The following is a 17,651-nucleotide window of genomic DNA, read 5'->3' as shown; positions in this document are numbered from 1 at the left end:
TCCTTCGCCAATGACAGTCCGACACCTCGGCATGGCTAGCATTTGCATGTCCCAATGTGACATGGGCCTAAGCTCAAAAGTTGTAACTTGTTATCACGTTATCCATAAGAGAGGCCTCTCTACAATGCCAACTTCGGCGAGATATTAGGCCAATGTCACACACGAGCGTCTGACAAGCATAAAAAGAGCCATTTTGGGTGCTTGCTTTTTGTAGTGTCTGCACACCCCTCAAGGTGGGCAAGGGGGTCGAGTCGGTTAACGCCGCCCAATGACAATCATTGCAGATTCAAATCTTGTTTTGACATTTTAGCAGCACACACGTCCATGTGTGTTCAGGCGGAGACATCGGCAATCATGTGTTGCCTTCTAGCTTCCACCTCTCTCTCTCTCTCTCTCTCTCTCTCTCTCTCTCTCTCTCTCTCTCTCTCTCTCTCTCTCTCTCTCTCTCTCTCTCTCTCTCTCCATAATACCAAATGTTAACTTTTTTATCAACCACAAATCGCAGGTGTAGTAGCGATTTGCGCTAATGGATCCCTCGTTTGTGGGATGCAACCCCACAATTCACTTTGACAAGAGGGTGGAAGAGAGAACATTCTCGAGTGTTGCAAATTGAACTAACCCCATAAATATTTTTGAAATTGTATAGTAGGAAAGGCCTTATTTTCTTACCATGTAGTGGCACAATAAGCCCCTTTTGGATTTAGGGGTTTAAGAGCACCTACCCATATTGATGCTAAAAGTGTTTGCAAAGAGGGCCCTCTACTTTTGATGGCCATGCACATATCCCATACATATCCCTAGAGCAAACGGTTTTGATATTTCAGTTTTCTCACTTTGTGCAAAGTAGTGCAAGTGCAGAACTAATGACAATAGGTTGTTTTTGAAGGAGTATGAGCGGAAGTGCGACGCGAGAGAGAGTGCGAGAAGAAGAGCACGACGATATGGTGAACTCGTTCTACTGTAATGTGTAGAGCATAGTGAGTTCTTATTAGGTTTTTACAAAAGAATATGTGTACATACCTGGCGGCCCGCCCACTTACTTAGGCGACCACATTGGGCTTTATACCCCAACAACCTCCCACTTAAAGTCCAATGTGGTACTTTAAGTGTGAGAGAAGCTACTATACAAGCTAATATACAAGAGATGTAGAGAAGTGATGTACTACCCTACACCTAACTGCTTGCGAAAATGCGCAAAGCTCTCTGAGGGAAGTCCTTTTGTAAGTAGATCAGCAAGATTTTCTGTGGTGTGAACTTTGACAAGCTGAAGTTGCTTATCCTCAAGCATTTCCCTCATGAAATGATACTTCACATCCACATGCTTTGTCTTTGAGTGATAAACTAGATTGAGAGCCAATTGTATAGCACTTTGACTATCACAATACAACACAGGCATCTCTTCTTTGATTCCCAAATCTGTTACTAGTCGATTAAGCCAAATTGATTCTTTGCATGTCTCTGATGCTGCAACATATTCAGCCTTTGTAGTAGACTGAGTAACACAATCTTGTAATCTAGAACGCCATGATATTGCTCCACCAGCCAATGTAAAGACATACCCTGACGTAGACCTTCGGTTGTCTAAGTCACCTGCATAATCTGAGTCTGTAAAACCCTTTACACTTAGCTCCTGACTCCCATAGCATATGCGCATACTCTTTGTAGCTTTCAGGTATCTCAATATTCCTTTCACTGCCTCCCAATGTTTCTTGCCTGGGTTTGACATGTATCGACTTACTACTCCCACTGCAAATGCAATGTCTGGGCGAGTAGCAATCATTGCATACATCAAACTACCCACTGCAGATGCATATGGAATCTTATCCATTTCAGCCTGTTCTTCCTCAAACACAGGACAATCTTGTTTGCTAAGTTTCACATATGGTGGCAATGGAACACTCAATGACTTTCCCTTCTCCACATTGAAACGTTGCAAAACCTTGTCAATATACTCTGTTTGAGATAACCAAATCAACTTCTTTGATCTATCTCTCTCAATGCGCATACCAAGTATATGACGCCTCACCCATGTCTTTCATGTCAAATGATTTTGCCATCTTTGACTTCAAAGCTGAAATTTCTTCCAAGTGCTTGCCAGCAATCAACATGTCATCCACATACAAAATAAGGATCAGCCAACTGCCATCCTTAGCCTTCTTTGTATATAGACAGTGATCGAACTCACTACGTTTGTAGCCTTGAGAAAGCATAAACTTGTGGAACTTATGGTACCATGCCCTCGGTGATTGTTTTAAGCCATAAAGACTCTTTAACAACTGGCATACCAAATCTTCCTTGCCTTTCTCAACAAACCCTTTTGGCTGCTGCATGTAAATTTCCACATCTCAATCACCATGCAAGAACGTCGTCTTGACATCCATTTGGTGCAACACCAAATCTAATATGGAACCAATGCAAGAAAGCATCTCAATGTAGTCATCTTGACCACCGGAGAGAAGACTTCATCAAAGTCAATGCCTTGTTCTTGCTTAAAGCCCTTGGCAACAAGCCTTGCTTTGTACTTTGGCTGACTATCATGAGCGGTGATCTTATACCTGTAAACCCATTTACAAGGTAGAGCCTTTTTGCCCAGTGGTGATTTAACTAGCTTCCATGTCTGGTTTTTATGCAGAGCTGTCATCTCTGACTGCATGGCTAATTGCCAATTCCCGGAGTCCTTCATTTGCACTGCTTCCTTGTAACATGAAGGCTCATTGCAATCAGTCAACATGACATAGTTCATAGATGGAACAAACCTATCAGGAGGTCGCGTGATACGTCCAGATCTATGCACAATAGGTGGCTCAGGCTCAGCCACAACCTGTGGTTCCACTCTATCCTGTCCTTGCTCCTCTTGAGTCCTTACATTTTGTCTTGCACGTGCAGGTCCGTCTTCTTGGAAGACAACTCTTCTAATCTCCCCCTCTCTGGTTTAGAATGATATTTGGCTTCATTAAAGTGAACATCATTGTTGCGGATAACCTTTCTGGATTCGGGATCCCAAAGTTTGTACCCCATCTCACCAGAATTACCATAGCCTAGAAAGATGCACTTTCTACTCTTTGGCTCAAGTTTGTTCCTAAATTCCTTTGGAACATGAGTATATGCCTCACAGCCAAAGACTCTGAGATGCTTGTATGAGGGCATTTTGCCTGACCATACCATCTCTGCCATTGAATCCTTGTGCAAAACCTTGCTAGGAGATCTATTTATAAGATGAACAGCTGTTGATACAGCTTCAACCCAAAACCCATTTGGCAGTTGTGCATTAGAATACATACTTCTGACCTTCTCTTGTATGGTCCTATTCATCCTCTCAGCAACACCATTTTGAGGAGGATTGTAAGGAGCAGTAAGTTCACGTTTTATACCCTTTGACTCACAAAAGTCATGAAAGGCCTTTGAAACATACTCTCCACCATTGTCAGTGCGTAAGCATTTAAGCTTCTTGCCACTCTGATTCTCCACAAGTGTCACAAACGTTTTGAAAACACTAAACGCTTTATCCTTGTGCTTGAGAAAGTAAACCCATACTTTCCTCGAGTAATCATCTATAAATGTCATAAAGTAAGAAGCTCCCCCTAGAGATAGGTTAGGCATAGGTCCACACAAATCACTATGAACAAGTGCCAATTGTGTATCTCTTCTACTGCTTCTATGCTTATGTGGCTGCTGTGTTTGCTTACCATATAGAAAATGTTCACAGAATTCAAAATCATTAAATGACAAGCCAGGCAAATAACCAGAACGAGACAAGATTTCCATTCCCTTCTTGGACATATGTCCTAACCGGCTATGCCACAAAGAAACGTTCGGCTACTCGGTTACATTGATTACATTTTTAGAGACATTTGATACATAAATCATGTAAAGTCCTCCAAACTTTACTCCATGTGCTACTGTCATAGAACCCTTGGATATCTTCCACATGTTCTGTCCAAAAGTGGTGATGTAGCCAGCATCATCAAGTAAACCTGTGCTAATCAAGCTCTTTGTAATTGTGGGAACATGTCTCACATTCTTCAGTGTGAAAGAAGAGCCATTCTGAAACTTCAATTGAACATCTCCAACACCTAAGATCTCACATGTCTGTCCATTGCCTAGCCGAACATGATCTTTAGTGGTCACATAAGAGGTAAACCACTCCTTGTTTGGAGACACATGAAGTGATGCCCCTGAGTCTATAATCCAGTCACTCATTGCATTTCCATCAGATGTTGTAAGAAGAGCTGAGTCCATTGTATTCTTCAAGAAGTAGATGTCTCCTGACACTAGACTATCATCCTCTGCAACAATGTTTGTCACATTTATTTCTCGAATCTTCACTGAGGACTTGTTCTTCTCACCATGGTCTTCTGCTTTCTCTTTGCCTTTTTCTGCTGTCCATTCTCTGCAGTCTCTTTTCATGTGACCCTTCTTGCCACAATGGTAGCATTCTATGTCACTCTTGCCTTTAGCACTGCGGGACTTGCTACAAGACTGATCCCTCTTTCCACCTTTGTACTTTTCTTTGGTCCTTCCCCTGACAACTAAGGTTGTTCCTTTGCCTTTGTCCATTGTCTTTCTGTTGGTTTCTTCAATAAGCAGACTGCCTTCTACACCTGCTATGGTCAAACCATTTGGAGGTGCAGAATTACTCAAAGCTGTGCGAAAAGTGTCCCAACTTTTCGGCAATGTGATCAACAGGAACATAGCTCTAACAGGTTCATCAAACTTGACACCTTGAGCTGACAACTGACTGTAGATGGTGTTGAATTCATTCAGATGATTGGACATAGGGGTCCCTTCTTTCATCTTCAAGTCAACAAGCTTCTTAAGCTAGTATACCTGTGAAGCTGCACTCTGCTTCTCATAAAGATCACTCAGCTTTGTCCATGCTTGATAAGCCGACATCTCGTCTGCTACATTGAAGTAAACGCTTTCTGCCAAAGTCAGCATAATGGTAGAAAGTGCCAATTCATCCATTTCGCTCCATTCATCTTCATCCATATCTTGTGGTTTTATCCCCTTGAGCTTTATAGGTTTTATCTGCTTCTTTTGTACCAACACGTGCCAAATCTGCTTCTCCCACAATGGGAAATGGGCTCCATCCAGCTTCTTGATATTGTAAAGAGCAGTGTCCTGTGATCCAGCCATAGCTACGCTTCACAGTAGTTTACTTTCCTGGGAAAAATTCGGCAGAGTTTCCCCTGTAAACTGACCTCTGAACCAATATCAACCTGTCAAATGAACCAAGAAAGCTTCAGATTCTGCAGAAATTTTGGCAGAGTCTCCTTTGTAAAATGACTCTAGTGTACTAAAAAACAAACCAAAAACAGCTCAAAAATCCACTATCTCTCTAACACTGTAAACTATGGGTAAACCTGTCCTGCACCTGTACTGTCCTGTCACTGTCCTATAAGCATATACTACGACAATGCCTCAACGGCAGTAAAGCAAAGATGCAATCCCAACTGTCTGACTCACAGTCAATACATCCTAGCTGCCTATCTAAGGGTGCTCGAGGGATCGCTGCAAGACCTTTATCACCGAAAGGATCTCAACATTCGAGAATCCCCCAGCTCAATAAAACCTCACTCGACCCTCAACAAAGGCTGCGGTAAATCTGACAGTACATAGACTTCCCACAAAGTCATACATCCACAAATTTCCCACTGTATGCTATAACCGTTGCGGCGGTTGTTTGCTGTGTGACTCACAGCCAGCAAACCCTCAACATACACACATCATCTCTGACAATACATCCCAAATGTCAGGATGAAATCTGGAATATCAAGCAGCAAACACAAGCTACCTGATGAACTGGTGGATGTTGCCTACAGTCTATGTGTAGGTGCGCCCGTGTCGTATGTGACACGTTGTGAGGTCCCTGCCCCTTTTTGAGAGGAGCGGAGTACCTTTGATAGGTCTCCAATCCTGAGAAAGGAAAACCAACGGACATTGCCTTAGCTACTACGTAGCCCCACGGGCATGAACCGTTAGTGAAGGATTGGTCCTATCTCGCTATGGCGGAGCGTGACCACCATAACCCTATCTAAAAACTATCTATAATAAATTATACCTAAAAGTATAAATCTTAGAGTGACCAACCTGTGCGCTTTTTTCCCCATGTTTCAGAAGCACAGCCGCCAAGGTTTGTCTTTTTTAAGATTTATGACTAATAAAAAAAAATTTATAGCGTTGGAAAGTTACTCGACTCATCGGGTCCACCCGTCCATAGAATGATAACGTCGGGGTATCATTCTCCCACTTTCCACACCACACTCACCCTTCTTTTGTTATCTAATTACTACCACACTGTTTAAACATACATGTTTCTTTACTTTATTTATGATACTGGTTCGTTAAAACAGTTCTTCAAACAGTATTACAAACAATAGTCAAACAAGAAGTCGTCCAATTTTAAACCAACAACCCCTGGATTAGGTTCACTCAAGAATCTCTATTGGCGCTATTATGTCCGATTGGTATATACATTATTTATAAAAACCCTTGTCCTCATTAGCGTCCCATACCGCTCGACAAGTACTCATTGTGCTAATCTGGACGTACTCCCGCCACAACAACAACGGTGCCAATATGGGCGTCATCCTCACGCCACGGCAAAACAAAACTACAGTATCCAACTGAGCCAATCTGGGTGTACTCCCACCACAGCATCAGCGGTGCCATCCTAGGCGTCATCTCACGCCTCGGCAACTGCCACATAATACCAACGCTAATAAGTAGAGAGACTTGAGAGAAACCATACTGAAGGTTTTGGACAAACATTCTTTCCTATAGCAACCAGTTTAACTGGACAATCTTTCCTACTTGTCAAATATATCACGAGTTTCTTGGGGTTAAGCCCTGTGGTTTCGGTCCGTGTTTTCTTTTCATAAGGTAAATAATATATTCCTATGGTCTCGCATATGCAATGATGCATAACTTGAAACTGCAATACTAACCTGTATCATAGCTCCGATTGGTCCGATTGGTGGAGACATAGCATGTTCCGCAGGGGTTCCACCGTTACTTGTACCAGCTTCATGATCATTAGCGCCTTGGGTTCGAACACGCTTTGGAGCCATTTTTTTGTACTACACTTATGTTATGCACTTAGAACTTTAAATTGGTCAATTTTCCTAGTAATCTCTTGTTTCCAAAGAGAGACTGTAATTTGAACCCTGGCCAACTTGGATTCACACTTAGTGTTGTTGTTCTACATCTAATTTCTATACATCAAATATTTGCTAATCGTAATTAATCAAAAATTAAGTGTGTAAACTATGAGTGAAAGTTTAGGAATGCATTACTTTTATGCTTCACATTTCTAATCCAATTCTAACTTTCATTTCTATACTTCAACTAAATCAATTTTTAGTATTATTCAAAAATTCTACTTAATCTAATTGACAATAAAATTATTGAATGAGAATTTCATCATGTATAATAAGAATATGACGAGTTCTCTTATGTATTAACTTTCAATTAACTATGCATAAGTTAATAGTGAAGATGTACTAACTAGAGAGAGTAGGTATACTTAGAGAGATTAGAGTAAGAGAAAACATACACACACGTCTTTTCTAAAGTTAATTGAATCTTACTAATCCATTAGAAGATTAGAGTAAAAGATAGCACACACACACACATATCCTTCTTAAAACTAATTGAATCTTACTAATCTATTAGAGAGATTAAAGTAGGAGATAGCACACACACACATAGCTAGTTGAATCTTACTAATCTATTAGAGAGATTAGAGTAAGAGATATCACACACACACACACATATCCTTCTTAAAACTAATTGAATTTTATTAATCTATTAGAGAGATTGCAGTAAGAGATAGCACATACACACACATATCCTTCTTTAAGCTAATTGAATCTTACTAATCTATTAGAGAGATTAGAGTAAAAGATAACACACACACACACATATATCCTTCTTAAAGTTAATTGAATCTTACTAATCTATTAGAGAGATTAGAGTAAGAGATAACATACACACACACACACACACACATATCCTTCTTAAAGCTAATTGAATCTTACTAATCTATTAGAGAGATTAGAGTAAGAGATAGCACACATACACACATATCCTTCTTAAAACTAATTGAATCTTACTAATCTAGTAGAGAGATTGGAGTAAGAGATAGCACACACACACATAGCCAATTGAATCTTACTAATCTATTAGAGACATTAGAGTAAGAGATAGCACATACACACATAGCTAATTGAATCTTACTAATCTATTAGAGAGATTAGAGTAAGAGATAGCACGCATACATCATTCCTAAAGTTAATTGATACGCACCTTATTAGTCTACTAGAGTTTTTGCTCTCTTAGTGGGTTGTGGACGCCTTCTCTCTAAGAGAAGTGGCAGCACTTCGTGAGCGCTATAGAGGCAATCTCTATGTCTAAAGTGTGAGCATGGATGCTCTATTTATAGCAGAAAAGAAAACGTCCAACTTTTTTTTCCAAAAACAAAAAAACAAAAAAACAAAAAAATTAATTTTTTTTTTAATTTTTTTCCCAAAAATCATACCCGCGTTTTTGGTACCCTTGTGGTACCCATCAGCTTGACCACTTTGTCATTATCATCAAAAGATAAGGCCACACAACCCCCCCTCATTATGATTAGTCAAGACTAGCCTCTCCTTTTCATGTGACAGTGTGTCCCACTTTGTCCCCTCCTATGTGAGTCCAAGTGAGTCCACGTGCCTTCCTTTGTCATCCCTGTGTATTCTTTTGTCTTTATAATTATTTTATTTATTTCCTTAATGATAATTTACTTTACATTTTTAAGTTAAACTTTACAGTCTTATATTAACTTTACAACAGTAAAAGAAAATTCTACAATCAGCAAATAAATCTTGCAATAAGTTAATTAGTGATTCGTATAGCTAAACATGTCAGAATTTTGTAGCGTAAATTTTAAATTCTAGGTTTTCTCAACCTACGATTCATAATTTGAACTTGAATATCTTAAATAATGAGTGATGGTTAAAAAAAATTCAACTGCGTAATAGAACTTGTGTGAAATTTGAAAGTAGAGACCTTACACACGCCTCCAAGAACTGTAAGCCGTCCTTCGTTGTGTAGATAGCCACAAATCAGCACTCTGGAAGTGCAGATATCCTCAGCACTTGCAGTTGTAGGCCGAAACCCCAAATTTGCAGAGTCGGATCTGCACCCGCCAAGACCACGAAGTCGAAAATGGCTTGCACAGGTCTTTGTTGAAGCCGAACGGTGGCCGAGATGATCTCAGAATGAAATTCTGAGAACACCAAGCCCTTCGGGCTTACCCACAGGAATTGGGGCTGTGTCTTCGCCTGTCGAATCTCACTCCAATCTGAGCAGGTGACTCTGGCTACCTGCAAATCCTGCCCCGAGCCTCGATTTGAGCTCTGATACCAGTTGAAGGAGTACGAGCGGAAGTGCGGCGCGAGAGAGAGTGCAAGAAGAAGAGCACGACGATATGGTGAACTCGCTCTACTGTAATGTGTAGAGCATAGTGAGTTCTTATTAGGTTTTTACAAAAGAATATGTGTACATACCTGGCGGTCGCCCATTTACCTAGGCGACCACATTGGGCTTTATACCCCAACAATTTTATAGGGGTTGCTTGCTTTTGGAGGGTGGTTGAAGGTCGGAGGTGCTTTCAAATGTAAGGTAATTTTTTATAGTGTTCAAGGAAGGGCAACCCACAAGCACCATGATTAGCACTATGGGCAGGTGCTTTGTAAGTACCCCCAAAAGTAGGACACCTCCTTTCCGTTTGGAGGAGCTAAAGATCACTATTTCCACGATGGAAGGCGCCCTAGTAGTGATACAGGCAGGCCTAAGGGGATCCCTTCATGAAGCGACCGCGTGAGATGACAAATCTCGACTTGGTTCATCATTTTATTGGAGTGGAGATTTGGCAAATACAGGGAAGCATCTTTCTCTCTTAGCAACACTATGTCTAGGAAGTGTTAAGGGTTTTGGCATGACTAGCTACAAGACTATCTCTACTCCGATGGATCCCAATCAAAAGCTATCTTTGCACGACCCCTCAAATGTAGCCGATCCTACAAAGTATCAAAGCTATCTTTGTATGACCCCTCAAATGTAGTCGATGCTACAAAGTATCAAAAATTGGTCAGTTCTCTTATTTGGTCGTTGAACACCTATTTTGAAATAAATAATTCTCAATAAGACTTCCCAGTCCATGTGTTGAAGCCCACACAGTCATGTCTTCAATAGGCTCTTCAGTTGTTGCGGTATTTAAAGCAATCAAAGTTGATGGGCATATGGAATGTTGTTAGTGGCATAAACTCTAGGATTACTATTTGAGGATGGAGTGATCTTGATTAGGGTGGACACTACAAGAGATCAATTCATTACCAATGCCAAATTACCGACGTCGTTGGCGGGCGTCGATATATGCATTGCTAAAACTAGAAGGAGACCCAATTTTAGAAAAAATCAAAATGTGAAATACCGATGTTTATTTAGACGCGTATACGGAGGTGCATTTCGACACCAATATTGACGCCAATGTATAAAACAAAACCTACGGGCTCATTTCCGTGTTTTTGCCCCATTTTTTTGCTTCTTCTTCTTGCTCCTCTATTGCCAATCCCATCCATACCTCCAGATCTGCCACGTTAGGGCAACCCGGATTTGGATTTCCACTCACACACCCTCGTGCAACTGAAAGACATGATTTTTTTAAAGATTTGTGCTAGATTGATTGTGTATTTGTGTGTCTACGTCACATAGTGTGTGTTGTTGTTTTTAGACTTATACTTATACACAAAAGAACGTAACTATTTAAAAGACAACTGGCTTTAGACAAGGACAATGATTAACACAAAAACAACTCTGTGTTTGACTCCTTTTTTTACATCATAGTGAGAATGAGGTATCATTCTAGTGTTTTGTATATAACATAGTCAAGAACAACTTATTCTGAAGTGAAATATGCCAGGTTCTATAGTAATGGACAGCAGTAAAGACAAAAAGATCCTAAGTAAAGAGAGAGTCCTCACCTGCATCCATATAAACAAGAAACCAGATTTGCTAGCCTTGAATAAGTATTATAGGGATCAATGAACCTATCAATTGTTATCCATGTCCTACTTAAAACCTTTTTAACTTATACCTACCATCCATGTAGTGTTAAATATCAACAAGTATCCATACTCATAGCAGTAAGCCATGCATCAAAGTAACATGTGTGTGTGTGTGTGTGTGTGTGTGTGTTTTCTGGCAAGTTTTGCTATAATAGCTCAAGCTCTTTGTGCTCAGATAGGCCCAAGGTGAATGCTCAATCTTTTTTTATTATAGCATACGCACACATAATCACACATGCATGCACATAAACACATAAATAAATACACACACATATATAGTTGCACATAATCAAACACACTACGTGCACACACACATTTTCAAAAAAGGTTATAATTAATGAATAAAGTTAAATTAAGTTTTTCATTTGTAAACTTTGATTAAATGTTATCATAAACAAACTAATATATTGAATTTTTTCAATAAAAGAACAAATTTGTTGAGTTGCTTTGGTTTAGATTTATTTATAGGTAATTATTCTATATTTATGCAATTTTATTTCAAGTGTACGCGGTACAATTAAGCTGTGACTTGTTGTAGGTAAAATTGTTAATTATGTTAGCGACCTATGTTTACTAAATGCAAAGTGGTTGTAAATTTTAGTGTTAGGATGCTTTAGGTTAGAGGTCATTATAGTTTTAGGTTATAGTGTTCAGGTTTAATTTGACGATCTTCATCCGTTTAGGACTTGCCATTTAGGTTAGATTATTAGGGTTTGGTTGTCTTAATCCGTTTAGAACATGCCGTTTAGGTTACATTATTAGGGTTTAACCGTCTTAATCCGTCTAGAACTTGCCGTTTAGGTTACTTTATTAGGGTTTGGCTATCTTATAGTTCTAGTTTGACTGTTAGGAATTGGCCATGTAAAGTGTTAACATATACATGTGGTAGTGATGTGTGTGAACACACTAGGACCGTCGGGGCATTTTTTCCCTCTTTAGGAGGTTTTTTCCCCCGTGCATTGTATATATGCCCATCACTCTAGGGCTATCTATCTTTCCATTGCACACTAAGTAATACACTCTCTATTGTGTGCCTTGAGCTTCCTTCGTCTTCTCCAAGCCGTGTGCGTCTCTCTACAACCCTAATTCCCACAATTGGTATCAGAGCAGGTTGCATCCTCCTGGGCTTAGTCGCTAGCAGCTCCAATACACGCCTGCTCACTTTCTCCGATTTCAGTAAGCTTTGGCGAGCGTTCGCAGGTCGACAAATGTTTCGAGAGAACTTGTAGAGCTCAGTCTGCTCAGATTTTTTATTAGGGCTCATTTTGGCCTCCGTTTCCCCTACATGCAGGTTTGCACAGGCAATTTCGTCATTTTGTGCAGAAATTCTGTCAGTGCCGTTTTCTGCATAACAGGTGCCTTATAGTCTTCTACGGTTTGTGCTATATAGCATGTGTTGTCCCCACTCCGTTTGTCCTATTTTCAGGCAGTTTGCACATCAAGTGCAGCATTTACCATGGCTGACAACAACAACACAGATGTGTTCAAGATGTTTGCTGTTGAGGACAGGTTGGATGGGGACAATTACCCTATGTGGGCTTATATGATGCAACATGTTCTTGTGTCAAAGGGCGTCTGGAACATTGTGCAGGGCATTGATGTACGTCCTGGTTTTGAGAATGCAGGCGATGTTGAGGATGTTGCAAGGATTACTGCTGTTAGAGTAGTTTTGCCTACGGTAGAACAAGCTCGTTGGGATGTTAAGGATGTGTAGGCTCATGCATTGATTGCGTTGTCTGTGAAGCGCACCATTGTTCCTCAAATTCGTTTAGCAAAATCTGCAAAATAGGCTTGGGATATTTTGGCTGGTCTTTATGCAAGTCGCAATGAGGCTAAAATTGCTTTGCTGCGTAAAGAGCTGGAGTCAAAGATTATGCATGAGGAAGATGATATAGACACTTTCCTTGCTAGTGTCAAGGATATCAATGAGCAACTTATTTCTGCTGGAGAAGTCATTTCAGACAGTTCCCTTGTGCAGACTGTTCTTAATGCCTTACCAAACTTTTGCTAGTACTTGGAGACTTATGACCCAAGGAAATCCAGAAGTTGTCAAGTTTGATGCATTATGCACATTGTTGTTGCAAGAATCACTTTCCAGAAAAAACAAGACTAGACAGCATACAGTTGAACAGGCTTTTATTCCTTCTCAAAGAAAGGGTGGTAACAACAATGCAGCCACTTCTTATGGTTCTGCTGTGAGTGGCAAAATTTCTGTTCCAAATGCTTTTGCTGGCAGCACTTCATCTGGCAATTCTGGTGATAAGGGCAAAAAGAAGATGCGTTGCCATTATTGTAAAGCTAATGATCACTTGATCAAGTCGTGTCATAAGTTGAAGGCCAAAGAGGCTAAGAAGAAAGAGGGTGGTTCCACTGCAAATGCTGGTTCCACTACAAATGCAGCCATTGTTGAGTCTTCTGTGAAAGGAGACTGTGTTGTTGATGTTGATGCAGAATGGGCTTTTAGCGCAGAGTGCACTTACAATCCTGTTGTCCATGATGCATGCTTGTCAGTTGCTGTAGATTCACATGTGTGGTATTTCAACAGTGGTGCTACAAAGCACATTACCTCACGCCGTGAATTGTTTACCTCTCTCGAGTCTGTCCCTCATGGGAATTCAGTCACTTGTGCCAACAATGCCTCTTATCCGGTTTAGGGAGTTGGAAAGATTGTGCTTACTGCTGCTAATGGCAGTTCTTTCACACTTGTTGATGCACTTTATGTACCTGGGATCAAGAAGAATCTCTTGTCTATATCCGCACTTGCTAGACTTTGACTTGTAGTCAAATTTGTGTATGACAGATGTACAGTTCACGATCTCAGTTTTGGTGATGAAATTGTTGATCTGGCCTCTTGTGTCGTCGCCTGTATAAGCTCACTTTGTATGACAAGTGTGTATAAAATTTTGCAAATGCTGTTGAAGGGCTATTTCATATGCAAAACTTTGGCATGCACGTTTTAGTCATCTGACTTTTGCCAGTTTACTGCGTTTGCAGAAATCTGATATGGTAGCTTCTTTGCCGCCTCTTGAAGCACGTGTCAAACATGTTTGTGAAGGCTGTATTTTGGGTAAGATGCAGAGTTCTAAGTTTCCAAAGGATGGTTCAGTTGGGGCCACATGCAGGTTGCAGCTTGTGCATAGTGATGTTTGTGGACCCATGCAAACTCCATCCTTGGGCAATTACCTGTACTTCGTGACTTTCATTGATGATTACTCCAGGCATGCATGGGTATTTCCGCTTAAAGCGAAGTCCGAATTATTTTTTTTTGTGCGTCAAACAATTTTCGTCTATGGCTGAAAATGTCTCAAAATGTACTATGGGCATGCTTCGTTCTGATCGAGGGGGGGTGTATATGTCTCATGAATTTAATGCATTTCTAGCTAGTCATGGGATAAAACACCAATGTACAGTGCCTTATACACCTCAGCAAAATGGTGTTGCTGAGAGGAAAAACGGGTCACTGACAAAAATGGCACAATTTATGGTCAAAAGTCAAGTTGCCGCATTCTTTTTGGCTTCAGGCCATCATGTGTGCCACTTGTGTACTTAACAGGTGTCCTAGGAAAGCTTTGCAGTCTATTACTCCATATGAAGCATGGCATGATAGAAAGCCTTCTATTGAGCACATGCGTGTTTTTGGTTGTTTGGCATATGCTTTGATGCCACAAACACGGCGCAGAAAATTGGATGATAAAGCTATCAAATGTATTTCTGTTGGTTATAGTGCTAAAAGCAAAGGTTACAAGTTATATCATCCGCAAACGAAGCATATTCTGGTTTCACGGGATGTAGTGTTTGTGGAAGATTCTGTTCAGCCCTTGTTGTCATGTACTAGAGACAGTAATGTAAGCTCACATGACATTTATGACACTTTGTTGCCTCTTTTCAGTGGTGGAAATACGAATGTAAGTTCCAACGAGACAAATGTACAGCCTATGGGGTCTCTTAAAATGTTACAGATCAGCCTATTACATGCAGATGTACATGATGTACTTGATGAGGAAAGGGCTGAAAATGAGCAGGCTAGAGGTATGCCAAAATGGCTGGTGCACACTTTGCGTGATAGTAAATTGGATGCACCTTTGTCTAGTCGTACTCGTTCAGGCTCTCGCCATCCATCTTATGCATCAGAATGTTATGCTTTGGCTGTGTCTAGCTTACATGATATTGAGGAGCCTCTGTCTTTTGATGAAGCACTGAATTCAGAAAATTGGATGGCTGCCATGCAATCAGAATATAATGCACTTATAGAAAATGACACATGGAATTTATGTGATTTGCCTCATGGCAACAAGGCCATTGGTACGAAGTGGGTTTACAAGTTGAAACGCAAGCCGGATGGTGAGATCGATCGCCATAAGGCTCGACTTGTTGCAAAGGGTTATGCACATCAAAAAGGCATAAATTATGAAGAGACTTTTGCTCCCACTCGTCGTATGACTACTGTGCATTTTCTATGTGCATTGGCAGCTCATTTTGGTTGGGATGTACATCAATCAGACATTGTTACTGCTTTCTTGAATGGTGACATATTTGAGGAAGTTTATGTAACGCAGCCTCGCGGTTTTGTCATAAAAGGACAAGAGGACAAAGTGTGCAGATGTAAGAAGGCTTTGTATGGGTTGAAGCAATCTCCTCGTGCTTGGTATGAGAAAGCTGACACTCATTTGGTCAAACAAGGCTTTCATAATAGTCCAACAGAAAGCACATTGTATGTAAAGCATGAGGGTGATGTACTTCTCATTGTGGTTCTTTATGTCGATGATTTGTTGATCATTGAACCAAATGAGAGACATATTGCTGAATTTAAGGCTGATTTGAATGCTACTTTCAAGATGAAAGATTTAGGGCTATTGCATCATTGCTTGGGTATACAGTTTAAGCAGTGTGATGGTGGTATTGCCTTGTGTCTGAAAAGTTACATAGAGACATTGCTATGTAAGCTTGGACTTGAGGATTGCAAACCTATTCCCACTCCCATGGAAACAGGTTTGAAGTTGAGTCTACATGATGCTGGTGATCCTGCTGTGTTGGATGCCTCGTTTATGTATGCAACACAAGTCCAGATATTCAGTTTGCAGTCTCACAGGTCAGCACATTTATGCATAGCCCAGGGTCTAAGCATTGGCAGGCTGTCAAGAGGATTTTCCGCTACCTTAGTGTCACTTTACATCTTGGCTTGTTTTATCCCAAGGGGGGATCATTGCCGCCAGACTTACATGCTTTTGCGTACTCAGATTGGGCTGGTTGTTTTGACACGCGAGTGCCCACAAGTGGTTTTTGTTTCATGCTTGGCAGTTCATGTATATCATGGTTAAGCAAGAAGCAACCTACTGTGGCCACTTCGAGTTGTGAGGCTGAGTACAGGGCAGTCTTCACAGCTACGGTTGAGTGTGTATGGCTCAGACACCTTATGGCTGATTTGGGTGTTGGACATGACACTCTACACTGATAGTCAGAGCGCATTGGCAGTTGCAAGGAACCCAATTTTTCATGCTCGCACAAAGCACATTGAGGTGCATTACCACTATGTCAGGGAGAGGCTCTCAGCAGGAGAGATCAACTTGGCTTATGTGCCAACACAGGACAACCTTGCAGATCTTTTCACAAAGGCATTGTCTCATGAGAAGCTTGAAGCTTTCCGCAAAGCTTTGGGCTTACTCCCCTTTGTGGACCGATCATGTCCTTAGGGCATGGCACTTCCCTTTACTCATGTGCCAGCTCTCGTTCACCGCATCACTCTAGGGGGGATTTGTTACCATATACATGTGGTAGTGATGTGTGTGAACACACTAGGACCTCCGGGGCATTTTTTCCCTCTTTAGGATTTCCCCCCCCCCCTTGCATTGTATATATGCCCATCACTCTAGGGCTATCTATCTTTCCATTGCACACTAAGTAATACACTCTCTATTGTGTGCCTTGAGCTTCCTTCGTCTTCTCCAAGCTGTGTGTGTCTCTCTACAACCCTAATTCCAACATAAAGCAGGTTAAAGTTGGCCACTTTAGATTGTCTTTTGGCTGCATTAGTTTGGTTGTTTCAATTCGTTAAGGGCTAGCGGTTTAGGGTTAGTAGCTCTTGGTCTAGTTGCTAATAGTTGGCGATCCATGTTTGATCGCATAGGCTTTGCCATGTGAAGCCGTTTAAGTTTGGCCGCTTTAAATTGGGTTAGCTAGGGTGGTGTTTGGCCATTTCAATCCGCTCAGTGCTAGCTACTTAAGGTTAGCAACTTTTGGTTTAGTCGCTAGGAGTTAGCCTTGTAAAGCCTCTCTAAACTGAGTTAGGATCGCTTTGGTTTGCCATTTTAGTCTGCTTAGATCTAACTAGTTGGAGTTAGCAGCTTATGGTTTGGCCATTTCAATCCGCTTAGGGTTGGTTGTGTAAAGGCGATTAGGGTTGGCCGGTCTAAATCGACATAGGGTCATATAGGTTTGTTCATTCTAATCCGCTTAGTCCTAGCCGCTTAATGTTAGCGGCTGTTAGTTTGCATGCTAATAGTTTGTTGTGTTTACTCACTTAGGGTTTGCCATATTTGGCTG

Source organism: Adiantum capillus-veneris, chromosome 18, assembly GCF_014529385.1.
Source record: "Adiantum capillus-veneris isolate H3 chromosome 18, ASM1452938v2, whole genome shotgun sequence".
Taxonomy (NCBI): domain Eukaryota; kingdom Viridiplantae; phylum Streptophyta; class Polypodiopsida; order Polypodiales; family Pteridaceae; genus Adiantum; species Adiantum capillus-veneris.
The sequence above is the reverse complement of the archived record's forward strand: the minus strand, read 5'-3'. Positions refer to the sequence as shown.